Source organism: Trachypithecus francoisi, unplaced genomic scaffold (genome assembly GCF_009764315.1).
Source record: "Trachypithecus francoisi isolate TF-2019V2 unplaced genomic scaffold, Tfra_2.0 Lachesis_group21, whole genome shotgun sequence".
NCBI classification, from domain to species: Eukaryota; Metazoa; Chordata; class Mammalia; order Primates; family Cercopithecidae; genus Trachypithecus; species Trachypithecus francoisi.
Window position 1 is genome coordinate 51,719,306 of NW_022681467.1, and position 19,686 is coordinate 51,738,991.

Consider the following 19,686-nt stretch of genomic DNA (forward strand, 5'->3'; position numbering starts at 1 on the left):
ATCACAAATTACCAATTCCTAATTATGCAGAATAGTCACCATTTCTGAATGCCTACTACATGACAAGCTCCAGGCCAGGCCCTTGGCATACCGTGGCATCATTCCTTGCAACAGCCCTGCAATGCCCATATCATAAAACTTCTGGCTATCCAACAAATCATATGATCCCTTTTGAAAAAAAAGTAAGATAAATAAAACATCCAAATTCCCAATACCCAACTCCTTCTCTTGGTCTTTCAAAATGCATTTTGTGTCTCAGTTACCATTCTTTGTGTCGGGGGGAGGAAAAACACACATACAAGAGAAACTCCACATAAATCAATCTTTATTCCATTTCAAAGCCTGCACGATTTTCCAGATATTCCAAAGGTCTCCTTCCCTGAGTGAAATACTACATTTATTTAATAAAGCAGGTAGGATTTACTATCTGGGCACGGGTAAGCACTTTTTACTTCTCACAAGATAGATGACAGCTGCTGGCAGGCTTTTTCTTCCCTCCTTTTGGCTTATTTTTTTTCCTCCTCTCTTTTGCTATGACTGCACAACTTCACCCATCACAATTGAATTACCAAACTGAGCCAAAGCAAGATTGTCCTCATGAGAGTGCTATGTAGGTTTCAGGCTTTATTTTCTTTTAAAGACAGCTTTAAAGAATTAGAAATAAATGTTATCAACCGTGGTTTTAAATGATGCTGACTTACTGCTTTTGGGGAGCTGTAACACTGCTCCTCCCAACACACACACACACACACACACACATTCACTCTCCTCTCTCTCTCTCTCTCTCAGCTGAACTCACTGGGGACAGGAGGTGGGAAAGGAGCTGGTGGGGAAACGAAGTTCTCCACGCCTTCCCAGCCTAGATTCACCAGGGAAAAACAAAGGCTAAGTCAGTAGATTGCTGTCCCTTGGCTTAAAAGGAGTTAAGGAGCCAGCACTTTAAATAGAGTCGGCCTGTGGAGGAGAGAAAACAGCTGGGAGAGGAAGAAAAGTGGTTTGTTTTCATTTGCTGCCAGCGGGACAGAAGGTGAGGGTTTCTCTCTCAACATCTTCACCCATAAGTTGGGCAGCAAGCCAGCCTGCTCTTTGGCTGAAAAACTCCAATTAAAAATGTATGACTTCGGTCTTCCGGAGAGGAGGGGCGAAAAGTCAACTCCAGGTTGTACAAACACTTGAGGCAGCAGAAGTGAACTGAGGAATCTTATTCCCTCCCTTGCCAACCTGCTGTCTGGGAAATAATGCCCACTGATTCTGGGCAGAGTGAGAAAGCTCCAAAGTCACATTCCAGAGCCCTTACCAATGCATGTGGTTTCATCTTGAGCCCCCAAACTGTGATTTCAGAAGAGGTTGCTTCAAGTGCATAATAAACCATTTTCCAATTGGAATAACTCCTCTGGTTACTTGTATGCACACGCATATACACACAAACATGCACAAGCGTGAAAACACACATGCGAACACACGCATGCTCACACACACAGCTCGCTTTTTTCAGCAGCAGTCCTCTTCTTGCCATTGGTCATGACTTGTCAGAGTAGCTGTAGGGGTTTCCCTCATCTCCTTAGGTCTGCTTGCACTTTAGGTGACTCTGGGCAGTGACTGTATCAGTCTTGTTCATCTCTGTATCGTCAGCACTCAGTGGACTGTGATGACTATTACATTTGTTGAATGAAAGAGTAGATGAATGCATAGGGGGTAAAACATTCAATTCTCTATTCCTTTTGCTCTGATGCATGTTTAACATTATTCAGAAGCTTCCCTCTCATCCTGAAGATTCCTTTTCCCATAAGATTCCTTTTCCACAAAGCATTAGTGACAAGTGGAGAATTTTCCTAGTGATTTTATAAAGGGAAGAGGTATTTGAAATAGATCTTATTCCCAATCTCCCTTTGCCACAACAGAGCCTCTCTTCAGATATTCTTGCCTCCAGCAAGGGGCCATGCTTCCTACCCTCTACTCCGTTATACTGAGCAATTTCACTCTGCACCCAAAGTTGCATTTTAGCTTCCATCAAAACAGAAGCAACTGCAGTAGCAAGGACCTTAAAGTAGTTTATGGACCATTGACTACCTTTTGAGTCTAACTCCTCATGCTGGCGGCTTACTCAAACTATTTCTTTCAAACATCCAGAGTTTTGTCCTTAAGTGAGGTTCTGTTAGATGAAATCTTATCAGTTGGTTAGCTCTAAGTTTTAATGTTCCAACTCAGCATCACTAAAGTATACTCAGTGTCTTTGATTACTTTTGTTGACCTAGAGTCTTGAAACTGACTAACCCTCTTTTTTTAAACATTTAAATTTAATTCCTTTTTATTAAGACAGGGTTTCTCCCTCTTGCTCAGCCTGCAGTACAGTGGTACAATCACAGCTCACTGTGACCTCGAACTCTTGGGCTCAAGGAATTGTCCCTCCTCAATCTCCTAAGTAGCTGGGACCACAGAAATGCATAACTATACCTGGCTAATATTTTTTTTTTTAGAAATGGGGTCTCACTATGTTGCCCAGGCTGGTCTTGAACTCCTAGTCTCAAGCAATCCTCCCACTTTGGCCTCCCAAAGTGCTGGGATTACAGGTACAAGCCACTGCACCTGGCCTATGACCAACTTTTTATGCCAGTTACCATTAACTTTGAATTAATCAGAATTCTCTTTCGATGGTTTACCTTAGATGTAGACAGTTTTCTAAAATGTCTGCTTTTCAGTTTGTCCTTATTAATCAATAAATCTTTATTAATAGCCCCCAGGGATCTCTACCTACGGGTGTTCTCTTGTGTAACCTCATCCTTACAATGAGGGCTGGTACTAGTGACTTGTTTCCAGTGGAAAAGTGTGGCAACAATGATGGGCTGTCACTTCTGACACCGCAAAGACTGATTTCCATCTTGCGTGACATTCTATTGCTATTTTGGCATGCACATTTTTTACTTCAACAATGTTTGAATTACAGATGGTTTTTGGTTATGTGGATAAGTTCTCTAGTGGCGATTTCTGGGATTTTAGTGCACCTGTCACCTGAGCAGTGTACACTGTACCCAACACAGTCTTTTATCCCTTACCCTCCCCAATCTTCCTGAGTCCCCAAAAGTCATTATATCACTCTTATGCCTTTGTGTCCTCATAGCTTAGCTTCCACTAATAAGTGAGATCATATCATACTTGGTTTTCCCTTCCTGAGTTACTTAGCATAATGGCCTCCAGCTCCATCCAAGTTGCTGCAAAAATCATTATTTCAATCCTTTTTATGGCTGACTAGTATTCCATGGTGTTTAGATACCACATTTTCTTTATCTACTCATTGACCAGTGGGCACTTAGTCTGGTTCCACATCTTTGCAGCTTTCAGCACACACATTTCGATGAGGTCAACTGCCCTGTTGAAGAGGTAGTAAAGAAGCATAGGCAGCTCATAGTCAGCCATCAGGAAAGAACTGAGGCTCTCAATCCATAAACCCTCAAGGCAATGAATCCTGCCAGTCACCACTCAGGTGAGCATGGAGGTTAATTCTTCCCCAGTGGAGCCTTCAGATGAGACCATGGCCTTGGCTGACACCTTAATTACAGCCTTGTGAGAGACCTTGAGCCTGAGATACCCAGCTAAACTATCCTCAGATTCCTGGCTCGGAGAAACTGTCAGATTTGTTTATAAGTGTGTTGTTTTAAGCCCTTAAGTTTTATGGTAATTTGTTTTGTGGCAGTAGGTAACTAATTCATCATCCCCATATCTGGCTCACCAGTAGCCTAACTAGAAATGCTTGACTTCTACTCTGTTGATAGCTTTATCACTCATAATTAAAAGTCAAAAGGAAGTATCTTTCTCCTTATATCACTTATTCTGAACAACACACATGTAGAAGTTGAATGCCACAAAATGAATCACTGGTAACTTCCATAAAGCCTACAGTATTTTACTGAAGTTCTGAGAAGCTCAAAACTAAAAAGATTAATGATTTCTGAAATCCTTCTGTGAAGGCTTTATGTACACCCTTATTTTTCCAGATTTTATTTAAGCTGCTAGTCTTTCCTAAGCAAGTTGCTGAGGTCCTTATGGACCTGCCTTTCCTTCAAGATTATACTCATAGGTGGAGATCCCTTTCTGCAAGTGGTCTGCCTGCCTGAATCACTCTTTCACTTCTTACAAATAAATGGAAACCTTCATCCCCCAAGAAATCTGCATGATTAAGGTTTTGAGGAGCCATGCCTTATGGAAAGAACCTACTTTGGGAATCCATTTATCAATTGCTGTATTGATCAGCTCCAAAGCAACCATACAAAGCTAGCCCTTTGATATTTCAGTTTCTAACCTTAGGAAAGGAGTTCTGCCTGAACTGTTCACATAACAGCATAGTGGATACTAAAGTGAACCACCCAGACCTCCCACCCTCTTCAAGGAAGGGCTTGTTTCTCAACTGCAGAGAACTCATGAACATCAGACTCCAGCTGTCAGCTCCTTCAGGGTCTTCCTCTTTCCAAGGCCATGCTCTTCCTGGGGCAACCTGCATTTGGTAGATGAACAAGGTGGAGAAGAAAGTATAGAAGGCCTGGCCATTTGGCTCAAATGCAAAATATTCTGAGGGGCCATATTTACTCCAGAGTCCACCACTGGAATAAAAGAAGCTTTGTTGACCTGCATCTCAGTTTGGCTTTTCTTTCTGCCCATTCCTGCTTCCTCTCCCTTCCTTTACACATGTTGATCTCTCAAATGTTTTATACCCCCCACTCTGTCTCAGCATCCACTTCCTGAGATCCAAGTTGTGACATCACTGAGAGAACCTCTATTGAAAATGTGATTCTTTAGGATAAAATGTGAAAATGCTTAGCAGTGTTTGCTTCTGTTTCTGTTTCTACCTATGCGGTTCTGTTTCCAATTTTCTGACCTTACTTTACCTCTTCCTCCAGATGATAACATCCATCAGAGCAGGGACTACTCCTTCTAGCTTCTTGCTATTCAGTTATGGTCTAAGAATTACCAACATTGGTGTCAGTGGGTGGATTTTGTTGGTGATGGTGAATCTCAGGCCTCACTACAGAACAACTGAGCCAGAATCTGAATTTTAGCTGGGACACATCTGATATGGTTTGGTTCTGTGTCCCCACTCACATCTCATCTCCTACTGCAAATCCCGTGTGTTGAGGGAGGGATCTGGTGGGAGTTGATTGGATCATGGGGGCATTTTCCCCCATGCTGTTCTTGTGGTAGTGAGGGAGTTCTCAGGAGATCTGATGGTTTGTAAGTGTGGTACTTCCCACTTTGCACTCTCTGTCTGTCTCTCTCTCCTATTGCCTTGTGAAGAAGGTGCCTGCTTCCCCTTCGCCTTCCACCATGATTGTAAGTTTCCTGAGGCCTCTCCAGCCATGCAGAACCATGAGCCAATTAAATCTCTTTTGTTTATAAATTACCCAGTCCCAGGTAGTATCTTTATAGCAGGGTGAGAACAGACTAATACAACATCCAAGTTAATAAGCACTGTTCTAGTAATCAGTAGCTCCCCACAACTGTATCACCTAAGCATATGAGAAGGGCTAGACCCATCCCTGTTGACTGAGTGAACATAGCTTATACATGGGATAAGAAAGCTTAAGGAAAAGAACAAAGCCTCCCAGTTCTACCCTTATTGATTAGAAAATGTAAATATTTGATTTTGGAGAAAAGGTATGATACACAAAGAAAGGTGACCAGCACAGCCCAACTAGTGATCGAGGCAAAAGTCCTGGAGCAGTTTCTCATTCAAGCACAACTTCCCTGTCCCACCCACCAGCCTGGGCTTTCCTACTTTCAGACAGGTCTTGTCATGTTCATCTAGTTGCCACGGCTCCTTCAAATGTTGGTTGCACAAATAAGTGAATATGTGAAAGAACCCTGAGATGAGACTTCAAGCTAAAGAGGTTGGCCAAATAAGCCAGCAGCATGAGGTGTGATTGTTTGGCCTTTGAGCCAAGTCACGTAAATGATGATTTTGGCATTTATCACTCAGGCACAGCAAGGAGACAGACATGTGCAAAGCACTGCAGGTCAGCCTTCAAAGTAGGATTTTAATGAACTGGCAGTACTTCATCATTTTGATAATCACAGAAATTAGAGGAGGAAATGAGAGGCTTGGCAGGTCATCAAGTCCATCATGTGCCTATATTGAACAGGTCTCTAGTGTATCTTTTGTAAGGTTTTATGGCACTCCCTAGTCAAAATTATCTTTGTGCCTTGAGATAAGTGGGTGTCAGTTCACCCTTGTTCCTTTGCTCCTCTCTCCTGCAAAGGTCATAGTTCAAATTCTGCTCTTCACATCTGTGAACTTTCTTACAGGCAGAAGTCAAGTGTAACACTAAAATAAGATTCCTTATTTGTTTTTGTTTCAAGAAATAGTCATTGGGATTGCATAGGACATGCAGCAGCAGCAACAAAATCTAAATCTCAGTGTTGGACAGATCAGATGTTTGTTTCTTTCTCACACTTCCTGCCCAACACAAGTCAGCAGTGAAGACTGTGTTTACCATCACTCAGATCCCCAGACTGATGAAGGATATTGTAGTATGTCCTATGGTCACAAGAAAGGGATGGGAACAAGGCAAATTGCACACGTCTTCCTGGAAGCAGCACACCATGCCTCTGCTCTCATTTTATTGGCATGTCGTTTGATCATAATTTATCATATGACCTATCTGTGTTCCTGGGAGGTAGAGAACCAGAAGTATTTGGTGAATAGCATGAATGATTGCCATGAGAAAGAAACCTACTGCAAATGGCAGATGTCAGTCTCATTCTCAAAGGCCACCTAATAAGAACATGACTCTGTGAAAGTGGCCAAATGGCTTCAACATACCATCCCTTCAAATCATAGGTATTTACTGACTTCTGTGATGATTAATTTGATGTGTCAACTTGGATGCCCAGTTATCTGGTTAAACATTATTTCTGCATGCCTGTGAGGGTGTTTCTAGAAGAGATTAACATTTGGATTGGTGGACAGAGTAGAATAGATGGCCCTTTGCCATGTGGATAAGCCTCATCCAATCCATTCAGTGCCTGAACAGAACAAAAAGGTAAAGGAAGGTTGAATTTACTCATTGATCTTCTCCTGCCCTCCATGCTCCTGTTCTCAGGTTTTTACACTCAGAGTGGAATTGACATCAGCTCTCCAGCTCTCAGGGCCTTCTAACTACACCACCAGCTTCCCACGTCTCCAGCTTGCAGATGGCTAATCATGAGACTTTTCAGCCTCCATAATCATATGTGCCAGTATCTTACAATAAGTAAATCTCTTGATATGTTTCTCTGGAGAATCCTGACAGATATAACTCCCTATTATATCAAGACATGCAGTGACAAGAAAAACAAGGTCACTTGATGGTGGAGGTTATATTTAAAAGGGGGAGACAGATAAAAGAAAGTCAATCAATAGATAAATAAGCCAGTTAATAGAAGCATTATGAGGTGTTATGAGACTTAAATCTAAAGAGATTGGTCAAATAAGCCAGCAGCATGAGTTGTGACCATCTGGCCTCTGAACCAAGTCACATGAACGATGATTTAGGCATTTATCACTCAGACACAGCAAGGAGACTGAGACAAGCATGGTAGGTGTGGAGGGGTTTGAGCGTGGGTGTGTGCGATGGGCCACTGTATTGTTGGTGCCCAAGCAGGGTAAGGAAGGCATCCACATGGACAAGAAGCCTAAGAAGTCCAAGGGTGGGAAGAGAGCTCACACGGGGGAAGCAACCGCATGCCAGGTGTGGAGTCCGAGTGGGGCAGCAAAGACTTCCACACTGGTATGGGGAGTTGGGGGGACAGCCCAGCATGAGACGTCAGATTCTGAGTGAAGGAAGAAAGCCATCCACACAGGGAAATAGGCAGTAGAAGCAGCAGGAGACTGGTTAGATCCAGGAATAATCAATAAGTAAATTAAGAACCACGATAGCCAGATTTTTCATTCTCAGTGAAGTGAGATACAGCATGGAAAAGGAGAAAATGAAAATAAAACTTGTGTTGTTTGACTGGAATTGAAGGTTATCACAATAAATTCATACTTTTTGATAGATATATCGATATGTTATAAATGTTTATATTCTGTATATGCTTGTCTTCTGAGAATGCTTAGCAACACCAATACCGGTAGCAGTAAGCACACCTAGCTCCCAGATCTTGGCTTCTAAATACTGATACCTACTAAAAACCAAAAACAAAAAACAAACAACAACAAAACAAACAAAAAAACCCAGAGCCTTGGAGATGGCTCTTTCTCATGCTGGGGAAGAAAAGGTACAAGCTGAACCCAGAACATTGTTTCATGCAAAAAAGCAACAAAGTGCTCAAAAAGTGATGGAAACATGTTTTAAAAAACATGACGGAACAGGAGACAATTTGAGCATTTCAGTAAATAATGACAGCAATGCATTAAAACCCAATGAATAAAACTAAAAAACCAGAAGTCCATACAGGCATAAAAAAAAGATCTGTAAGAGTATTTCATGGGATAGTCACATAATCACAAATCTTCTTCCCATGAAATACCTCTTAATTCTGAAAGGATCAAAAGTTAAGTATCGTGAACCAGCCTGGTAGGCATCACTTTAATCTAATGATCACAGGGAACATTATCAGTAATGCAGACACATTTAAATTGTGTACCACCTGCTACGATGCAAGCCAGCATCACTTCTGCTACATCCCTGGCAAAGACAAATAACCTGAAATCAATCATAAGAAAACATCCAAAGTGAGGGATGTAGTACAAAATAAAACCCTGGCCTGAAGCCCTCAAAAGTGTCAAGGTCACAAGTGTCAGTCAAAGACAGAGAAAATGTCCTGGACTGAAGGAAGCTGAGAGGCATGACAACAGAATGCAGCACATGATTGAACCTGGAGCCTTTGGCTATAAAGGACATTATTAGGACAATCAGTAAAATTGGAATCAAGTCTGAGGACTAGACGGTAGTAATGCATCAATGTAAATTTCCTGATATTTGTGGTTGCATCATCGCTCTGTAGATGAACCTTCTTGTAAGAAATACATACTGAAAAAAAGGGGGGCGGAGCAAGATGGCCGAATAGGAACAGCTCCAGTCTCCAACTCCCAGCGCCAGCGACACAGAAGACCAGTGATTTCTGCATTTTCAACTGAGGTACTGGGGTCATCTCTCTAGGGAGTGCCGGACAATCGGTGCAAAAATCCTCAATAAAATACTGGCAAACCGGATTCAGCAGCACATCAAAAAGCTTATCCACCATGATCAAGTGGGCTTCATCCCTGGGATGCAAGGCTGGTTCAACATTCGCAAATCAATAAATGTAATCCAGCATATAAACAGAACCAAAGACAAGAACCACATGATTATCTCAATAGATGCAGAAAAGGCTTTTGACAAAATTCAACAGCCCTTTATGCTAAAAACGCTCAATAAATTCGGTATTGATGGAACGTACCTCAAAATAATAAGAGCTATTTATGACAAACCCACAGCTAATATCATACTGAATGGGCAAAAACTGGAAAAATTCCCTTTGAAAACTGGCACAAGACAGGGATGCCCTCTCTCACCACTCCTATTCAACATAGTGTTGGAAGTTCTGGCTAGGGCAATCAGGCAAGAGAAAGAAATCAAGGGTATCCAGTTAGGAAAAGAAGAAGTCAAATTGTCCCTGTTTGCAGATGACATGATTGTATATTTAGAAAACCCCATTGTCTCAGCCCAAAATCTCCTTAAGCTGATAAGCAACTTCAGCAAAGTCTCAGGATACAAAATTAATGTGCAAAAATCACAAGCATTCTTATACACCAGTAACAGACAAACAGAGAGCCAAATCAGGAATGAACTTCCATTCACAATTGCTTCAAAGAGAATAAAATACCTAGGAATCCAGCTTACAAGGGATGTAAAGGACCTCTTCAAGGAGAACTACAAACCACTGCTCAGTGAAATCAAAGAGGACACAAACAAATGGAAGAACACACCATGCTCATGGATAGGAAGAATCAATATCGTGAAAATGGCCATACTGCCCAAGGTGATTTATAGATTCAATGCCATCCCCATCAAGCTACCAATGACTTTCTTCACAGAATTGGAAAAAACTGCTTTAAAGTTCATATGGAACCAAAAAAGAGCCCGCATTGCCAAGACAATCCTAAGTCAAAAGGACAAAGCTGGAGGCGTCACGCTACCTGACTTCAAACTATACTACAAGGCTACAGTAACCAAAACAGCATGGTGCTGGTACCACAACAGAGATATAGACCAATGGAACAGAACAGAGTCCTCAGAAATAATACCACACATCTACAGCCATCTGATCTTTGACAAACCTGAGAGAAACAAGAAATGGGGAAAGGATTCCCTATTTAATAAATGGTGCTGGGAAAATTGGCTAGCCATAAGTAGAAAGCTGAAACTGGATCCTTTCCTTACCCCTTATACGAAAATTAATTCTAGATGGATCAGAGACTTAAATGTTAGACCTAATACCATAAAAACCCTAGAAGAAAATCTAGGTAGTACCATTCAGGACATAGGCATGGGCAAGGACTTCATGTCTAAAACACCAAAAGCAACGGCAGCAAAAGCAAAAATTGACACATGAGATCTAATTAAACTAAAGAGCTTTTGCACAGCAAAAGAAACTACCATCAGAGTGAACAGGCAACCTACAGAATGGGAGAAAATTTTTGCAACCTACTCATCTGACAAAGGGCTAATATCCAGAATCTACAAAGAACTCAAACAAATATACAAGAAAAAAACAAACAACCCCATCAAAAAGTGGGCAAAGGATATGAACAGACATTTCTCAAAAGAAGACATCCATACAGCCAACAGACACATGAAAAAATGCTCGTCATCACTCGCCATCAGAGAAATGCAAATCAAAACCACAATGAGATACCATCTCACACCAGTTAGAATGGCAATCATTAGAAGTCAGGAAACAACAGGTGTTGGAGAAGATGTGGAGAAATAGGAACACTTTTACACTGTTGGTGGGATTGTAAACTAGTTCAACCATTATGGAAAACAGTATGGCGATTCCTCAAGGATCTAGAACTAGATGTACCATATGACCCAGCCATCCCACTACTGGGTATATACCCAAAGGATTATAAATTACTCTACTACAAAGACACATGCACATGTATGTTTATTGCGGCACTATTCACAATAGCAAAGACTTGGAATCAACCCAAATGTCCATCTGTGACAGACTGGATTAAGAAAATGTGGCACATATACACCATGGAATACTATGCAGCCATCAAAAAGGATGAGTTTGCGTCCTTTGTAGGGACATGGATGCAGCTGGAAACCATCATTCTTAGCAAACTATCACAAGAAGAGAAAACCAAACACCTCATGTTCTCACTCATAGGTGGGAACTGAACAATGAGATCACTTGGACTCGGGAAGGGGAACATCACACACTGGGGCCTATCATGGGGAGGGGGGAGGAGGGAGGGATTGCATTGGGGAGTTATACATGATATAAACGTCAGGCACATGTACCCTAGAACTTAAAGTATAATAAAAAAAATTAAAAATTAAAAATTAAAAAATTAAAAAATAAATAAATAAATACATACATACATACATACATACTAAAGTTGGAGAACAAGGGGCCACACCTTTAAATGGTTCAGGGAAAAAATACAGCACGATAAGTGAAATCTTTATAAGTTTTTTTATGGCTTCAAAATAACAAAAGAAATAAAAGTTGTATTGCACTAAAAAAGATACAAAATATATGAATGTATTAACAGAAGAAAAGTTACAGAGCTGAAAGTATGACCACAATTTTGTTTCTGTCTTATTATCTAAAATTCACTATCATGACCAGGTATTCCAATTGTGATGAGAAAGTGTTGCAAAAGGAGTTAATTGGCTTGTTTGTTTTCAATGAATTTTTGGGTTCTCCCAGCATCTTGATTCTTCAGCCACAGCCTTGAAGAGCTTCACACGGCTAGCAAGATCAGGACAGGGTAATCCATGGGAAAGAGCGTGACTCTGCACATCTTAGGGCATTGGGTTTGCCTAATTTTGCCTGTTACCCAGAAGACATCTTGAGAATCCCCCAAGGAGAAGCTCTCGCACGCTTAACCTCACAATGAGCAGGCTGCTGCATATATTGCCAGCATTAATCACTGGCAGCCTAGACTGACTTTCCTGGCCATCCTCGGGGCAATTTAAGGCTTGTATGTGTGTTCAGCAAGAACTTCTAGCGGGTCGGAAGCCAGGGGGTTGGGTACCCTTTCAGGGCCTCCAGTCTGTTCTCCAGGGCTGAGGACTAGGAACTTTTAACAAGCCTCTCTTGTCCCAACACTCATAATCAGACAGGTGGGCTAGGGAGAAAGATTTGGCTGAGATTCCAAATGTGCAGCAGGTGCTCTCTGGGGCTTACCCATCAGGAAACCCGTCAGCACCAAGAGGCTTTTATTGACAACACTGTAGCAAGTGTTTCATCATTCCTATGTGGAATTTGAAGCAGATTTTTAAAATGAATTTTAAATGAAAGATAAAGTCAAATTCTTGTTTGGGACTGAATAATGGCAGTATTTGAAAATGCACTCGAGAACACCTCTAGCATCTTTCTAGCTGGTCTCTGAAGTTATCTGGATAAACCGAAAACTAGAACAGATTTGAGGGCCCAGACCCCCACCCTACGGACGCAGTAAGTCAGCAAGCCCACAGGAATCAGCAGGAAGAGTGAGAATAACCTTTCTGCTTTTGACCCACACGTGGCAGTATGGTTTGCAATTTTTTAAGCAAACATACATTAATTTGTTAATTCAGAAAACATAAGGAGGAAAAAATAAACTATCATGAAAATTGTTCCAACAGATGTGACTTTTTAGGTTAGAAATGTAAAGAGCAACCTCATGCTCAGACTCATCTGTTTAGTTCAAACTTGGTGGCTGTATTAAAAAGACAATGAGCAAGGAAAAGCCAATCATTCCCAATTATAATATTAAAAACGGCCTTCTTCACATAAGGGTGGTGCTTTATAGTTTGCAAAGCCCCAGCATGCATTTTGACTTAAATATTAACTCTCAAAGAGTAGTATAGAAACCACTAATGTGAGAATCCTGTGGTGCTGGGAAAAAAAATGCAGATTTCCGGGGACCCATCTTAGGCTTATAGAAGCAGAAATTCTGGAGATAGCAAGAGACAATTCTCATGCACAGTCAAGTTTAAAAACAACTAAAGAACATTGTTTAAAAAATTTCTTTTGTAGAGATGGGGTTCTGTGTTGCCCAGGCTGGTCTCAAACTCCTGGCCTCAAGCAATCCTCCTTCCTTTGCCTCCCAAAGTATTGAGATTGCAGGCTTGGGCCATCACAGTGGCCTAAAGAGCATGCTAATCCTGTTAGATAGACAAAGCAGATACCACCATCCAACAGTTTACTTGCCTTAGGAGTGAACTGGAGGAACCTTCACTCCTCCCCACTTTCCAAGAACCTGCAAAGCCACAACAGCAGCACGATTCCTTGTGAACATTCTAGAAGCAGGTCCTAGAAAATCTGCCTATCTCTCCCTGCAGCTTCATTCAAGTGATGGAAGACCAGCATGAGTCCAATTCTTCCAGAAGCCGTGTTCCTCCTTGGGATTAGAAGGGAAGTCCTTTCAGTTGCATTGAGCACCGTTTTCTGAAACGAGGGCTCTGCAAGGCAACTTAACCCCTCATCACCTCACTTCAGTGAGCCCAGATGCTAGCAGTAAAGAGATATGGATGTGCACAAAGCAGGAAGCACAACAGGGAGCCCCAAGGCTTGGAAATGGGCTGGGAAGTTGGAAAATGGGTGCACAGGTGTGTGACATACGGCCAGGACTGTCCACACCCACCAAAACAGCCCCAAGGGCTGGCAACAAGCCGATGTGATGAGAGAATACTGTAATATGATAAAGTAAACATGCTCCTTCTCCCCTTTTCCTCCCCAATGTTTCAAGCAGGCAGCTTTGTCCTCAGCTCAAGAGAAATGTGTGGCAGAAAGCAAATAGACGATAAGACTTCCGGCCCCCTCAGCCATAATCTACTTAAACCCATAACCAAGTGTGCCTCTCCCGGACTCACAATCCCTACAATCCCAGAACTGTTATCCAAATCTGTGGGGGAATGGACTGGAAGCAATAATAACTAAGGAGAAATTTTCTATCAGCCAGTCTAAATTTGGGTGCAGGGTTTGGGGGGCTTAGAGGCAGAAATAAAATTGAGTTATACATAATTTTTTAAACTTTATTTTCCTTGCAAACCTAAATTTATGAATTAATACTTAACCTGCTGAACTTTTAAGGAAGCTGTGTTCTTGGCTCACAAGGGGTGGGTTGATTCACAAGGAGAAATATTAAATAGCTCTCTTCACTTTGTAGCTCCTGGTATCAAGGTAGGGCAGGGGGGCTTTCTGTGGATTGGATTGGACGGGAGACCTGAGCCCCAAACTGGCTTAGGTGAACTTTGACGGGTACACAGACCCAGTGGTCTACAGGTCTGATGCCCCAACTTCCCATAAATAAAGGCATTATTTAGAAATCAGACACAATGAACTGGACTAGCAAAGCAGAACTCTACCTTCACACCACACTACCACTAATTCTTGAGGCACTTGTGCAAATGAGGAAAGGGAGCTCCTTACTAAAGATAATTTCATCCGTCAGAAGCTGGTCATAATACGCTTACTAGAATATGACAATTTGATGGATTCTTCTAGAAAATCATGATAGCAAATATACAAAGTCTCTAGTGTCTATGAAAGAAATAACACACCCCTGGAATAATGCACTGTACAACACCCACAACTGTACATGGCAGCTCTGTATCATTCTTTACTGTTTTAGCAAAGCTTGATGCTAAAAGGACACTGGTGAAAGCAGTGAGGAGGTCACTTACAGCAAGCAGGTTGTTTCAAAACGCTGAGATCACTGGGTTCAGTGAACACTAATACCATGCTCTGTTTTCTAAATTTTTCATAACTTCCACCCACACAGTGAAGAGGCACTTATAAAGAGGTTGGGAATGATGAAAAAGCAGACTCGAACTTCAAACTCTCCAGAGGATGGGGCATATAGTAGGTGCACAATATGTGTGTAATAGTTTCTTTAGTTTAAAAAAATGCACCCAAATGCCAGGAGAAGGTTCTTGACTTATTTCACTCCTAAGTCTTGGACTCGAACTCTTAAAAAACCATTGATGACTTTGTGATTCTTGTTCAACTTTAACTCATGGCATTGCGCCAAGTTGTAGTAATAAAAAAGAACTTCTTCCTTTTAACAACCAATTCAATCAAAGAAAAGGAAATCTTGCAAAACAGGACTGTTTTAATGGCTCTTATGGACTCCGTATTTCTGTCTGATCTTCTCCTGAGAAGGAAAAATGGCAAATGAAGTCCTGTCTCCTCTGAGACCAGCCCCAGGTGCTTCTGATATTGCTCCTAAATCTTGAAGCCTCTAGAGGCTTCCATTCTGAGCATCTCTCCTCGGGCAGAGAGCGCTAGATGTGGCCTCGTTCCAAGCTCAGAAACAGCTTCCTTGAGTTAAAGCAATGTGGGCCGTTCCTCTCCCTGGAGAGAAGTTACCAGACTATTTCAGCAGCATTTTTCCTTCCAATCAGGCTAGCCACAAAATGGAAAGGCAGAATCTAATACACTTTCTGATGCCACCCGTGGTTCATAAAGTCACCCTAATGAAGAACAGCTGAAATCTTTGCTTGTGCTACAGCATCCTTTTACCTGCAGAGAACTGACCTTAACACTCAGAGAGAATGAAGGAAAAAAAAATCCCACAGAACCAGAATCAATTTCACTCCTTTCCATTGAATTTTCATGTCAGATATCAGTGAAGTTTTATCATTACTATTTTTCTGGGTTTTTTTGTGGAATTTCTTTTGTATCTTTGTACGTGACTTTTCTGATTAAATGCTTCTTATGTTAGTATTTACTCTTTTTTTTTTTTTTACATTGGAGGAAAAAATCATGAGTTTTTCACTGTGGTGTTAAAAATGCTAACAACACTCAAAGTAAAAGCTGTTTTAAAAGAATCACTCGTGACTGTTTATGTAATTTGAATAGCTAAGGCAAAGGAATGTAGAAGAAAATAGCCTCACATGACACAGAAAAAGGAAGGTGGATCCATCTGTGGAAATACAGAAAATAATCAAAGTCCCCCGACTCCATCCTGAGAGCTGAATCATTCAGACTGGCCCTCATTATTGATTAAACAGGGTAACTGTCCAGTCAAAACAGTGGACTACAGAATATAAGAAGAGGTTTTTGTATGACTAAGGGCCTAAAGATTTTTCTTATCTGAAGACACATTTCTTAGATTGCTTGACCAGCGGTAAGCAATTCTTTTTCCTGTGTGGTAACACTGTCACCAGGACAATATAGCCTTGTTATTGGATGGCCACCTTCACACACACCACAGTCTGTTTCCAAGTTAACCACATTTAGCCCCATTGGGTGCACACCCCTCACCATATTCCCACCCCAAAGGGGGTTCTATATCTGCTTCTTGCTTCTTTTTATTTCTTGAGACAGAGTTTCACTCTTGTTGCCCAGGCTGGAGTGCAATGGCGCCATCTTGGCTCATGGCAACCTCTGCCTCCTGGGTTCAAGTGATTCTCCTGCCTCAGCCTCCCAAGTAGCTGGGATTACGGGCATGTGCCACCATGCCCAGCTAATTCTGTATTTTTTTTTTTTTTTTTTTTTTTTTTTTTTGAGACGGAGTCTCGCTCTGTCGCCCAGGCTGGAGTGCTGTGGCCGGATCTCAGCTCACTGCAAGCTCCGCCTCCCGGGTTTAGGCCATTCTCCTGCCTCAGCCTCCCGAGTAGCTGGGACTACAGGCGCCCGCCACCTCGCCCGGCTAATTTTTTGTATTTTTTTAGTAGAGACGGGGTTTCACCATGTTAGCCAGGATGGTCTCGATCTCCTGACCTCGTGATCCGCCCGTCTCGGCCTCCCAAAGTGCTGGGATTACAGGCTTGAGCCACCGCGCCCGGCCTAATTCTGTATTTTTACTAGAGACGGGGTTTCTCCATGTTATCCAGGCTGGTCTCAAACTCCCCAACTCAGGTGATCCACCCGCCTCGGTCTCCCAAAGTGCTGGGATTACAGGCATGAGCCACCGTGCCCAGCCGCTTCTTGCTTTTTCATTTTCCCTCTCTCTGGAATGCTATGAAAGAAAACCATAAAATGATTCCACTGAGTGGACAGGTCATTTTAAGCCATTTTTTTTTCCCACTTGTCCTAAAGATTTTCTTTTAAGGATTGTGAAAAACGTCACCCAATCTGCATTAATTTCCCTACATTTTCCTCTACTTATTGATTACATTTTGACATCAAAGCTGAAACATGACAAAAATAGAAAAACAGCAGAAAGAGAAAAGAGAGAGACATGAAACTTGCTTCCCTTATTCCAAACTATGAGCGTAAAGTATTTATTGGCAGGAGTCCCTCAGCCTCCCTGGGAATGACCAGACCAGTGTCTGCCAGGGTTTCCTCAAAACTCCCAGTTCTCGGAAAATCAGAAAGTCAAAGTGAATGTTCTAAAGGTAACCTCATCGGAAATAAAAACCGTCTTCGTTCAGAACCTATGACAATGTACTTTCTTATTGTAAATTATCACCAATTGTCCTAAAAAATATCAAGAAAGGCTTCTGCCCTTAGATGAATTTTAAACATACAGACTGGCTGCCGAGAAATTGCTGGTGTCACCAATCCTTCTAAATATATTCTCTCCCTCTCTCTCACACACACACTCACACATACAACACACACGCACACACCCTTTTGTCAACTGAGCAATGTCTTCTGAAGCCAAATGCCAAGTGTTCTAAGATAAAGGTATACCAGTCCCTGGAGGAGGGGCATTTTAATTACAAAGAAAAGCAAAATATGCCTGAATCTTTATTTCAGAACAAATGCTGACAAAATGAGGCATGTCACTAAGGATTTTCTTTCTTCACAAGATGGTCACTTTCTGTGAGTGACTTACCTGTGTTTCCATGTGAGGGTTTCCCAAATCTTTTGTGTAGTTAGCGTCTTCCTGCAGTCTGTCCTCTGCACACACGAGCAAGATTCCCTAGAGCCTTTTCTCATCCCAGAACAACAGCAACAATAAGTCTCATGCTTACCAGCATTAAAGCCTCCAGCTAATTGCCTTTGGCTGGGTGAGTTTAAAATAGGAGCGAAAATAGAAGCACTTGTATTCCTGGGTCACCGCAAAGAAAACAACATGCATCTGCTTAGATTTAGGTTCTAAGAATCACCTGGAGACTTTGCTTAGCAGCCGCGGCCTGACTGAAGTTTCAGTGATTCTGAATGGGTGATTCTGAGGCAGGTGGTCATCTTCGAGTTTTACTTGAAGACAGAACTTTGTGAACTTCACAATGCCTAAGAATCACAGGGCGAGCAGAGGATCCTGTTAAATGCAGATTCCAACTCAGTAGGTCTCAGTGACTCTACACCCTACCTGAGGTTTCCAACAGGCCCCCAGGTAATGTGGACGCTACCTTCCACAGATTACACTTTGAGTAACAAGGTTTAAGGAACAGGGACGGAAGTCCTTGCTATTGAACGTGTGTGACCCAGGTCAGCGGCACAGCAGCACCTGAGAACTCGTTAGAAAGGCAGGCTGTCGGCCGGGCGCGGTGGCTCAAGCCTGTAATCCCAGCACTTTGGGAGGCCGAGACGGGCGGATCACGAGGTCAGGAGATCGAGACCATCCTGGCTAATACGGTGAAACCCCGTCTCTACTAAAAAAAAAATACAAAAAACTAGCCGGGCGAGGTGGCGGGCGCCTGTAGTCCCAGCTACTCGGGAGGCTGAGGCAGGAGAATGGCGTAAACCCGGGAGGTGGAGCTTGCAGTGAGCTGAGATCCGGCCACTGCACTCCAGCCCGGGCGACAGAGCGAGACTCCGTCTCAAAAAAAAAAAAAAAAAAGAAATGCAGGCTGTCAGGTTCCACCCTAGGCTTACTGCATTGGCGTCTGCATTCTATCAAGATTCTCAGATGATTCTTAAGCATATTCATTTAAGAAGCTGACATAGAACTTCAGGGTAAAATTCACCAAGAAATTGTTTTCTATCAGAAAGGTCAGAGGTGGCAAAAATAAATAAATAAATAAAAGGCACATTTTGATTCTCAGATATTTGAAATCCCTGTTAAAGGCAGGTCTATATTAGAAGACAGAGTAACCTACTGAGCAGCCAGCTTCTTAAATCTCAGCCTCCTCTCTACCAAAGGAAACCATTTAGGACAAGAGTTCAATGTTTTTAGTGCCACAACTCTGAATGTGAGCAGCTATTACATGCTTTCACCCTTCTCTGTTTTCATTACTTCTCACGTCATTAGATCAACCAATTTGGGGACTTTGCTATACCCAAAGGACAGGTGGCTTAAATAGTAAAGATGAATTGATAAAGCCTAGTGCCTTCCATCAGACGGGGAGGTGAAACCATACATTTGAACGTCTGTTGCTCCTTGTGAAGATTCAAGCTTTCTTTGACATTTAGGGATATCTGGAAAACAGAGATGTCGCCATTTCCGTAAACTCTGTACCTTGCAAAGTGCATGACACATTAATAAGGATAATTTAATTGACGTTAGCTAAGATGTTTATATCAAGATTTAAATAGTAACTTGCTAAAAAGTCGAGGCTAAAAGAAAATATGCATATAATCCCAGCACTTTGGGAGGCCAACATGGGAGGATCACTTGAG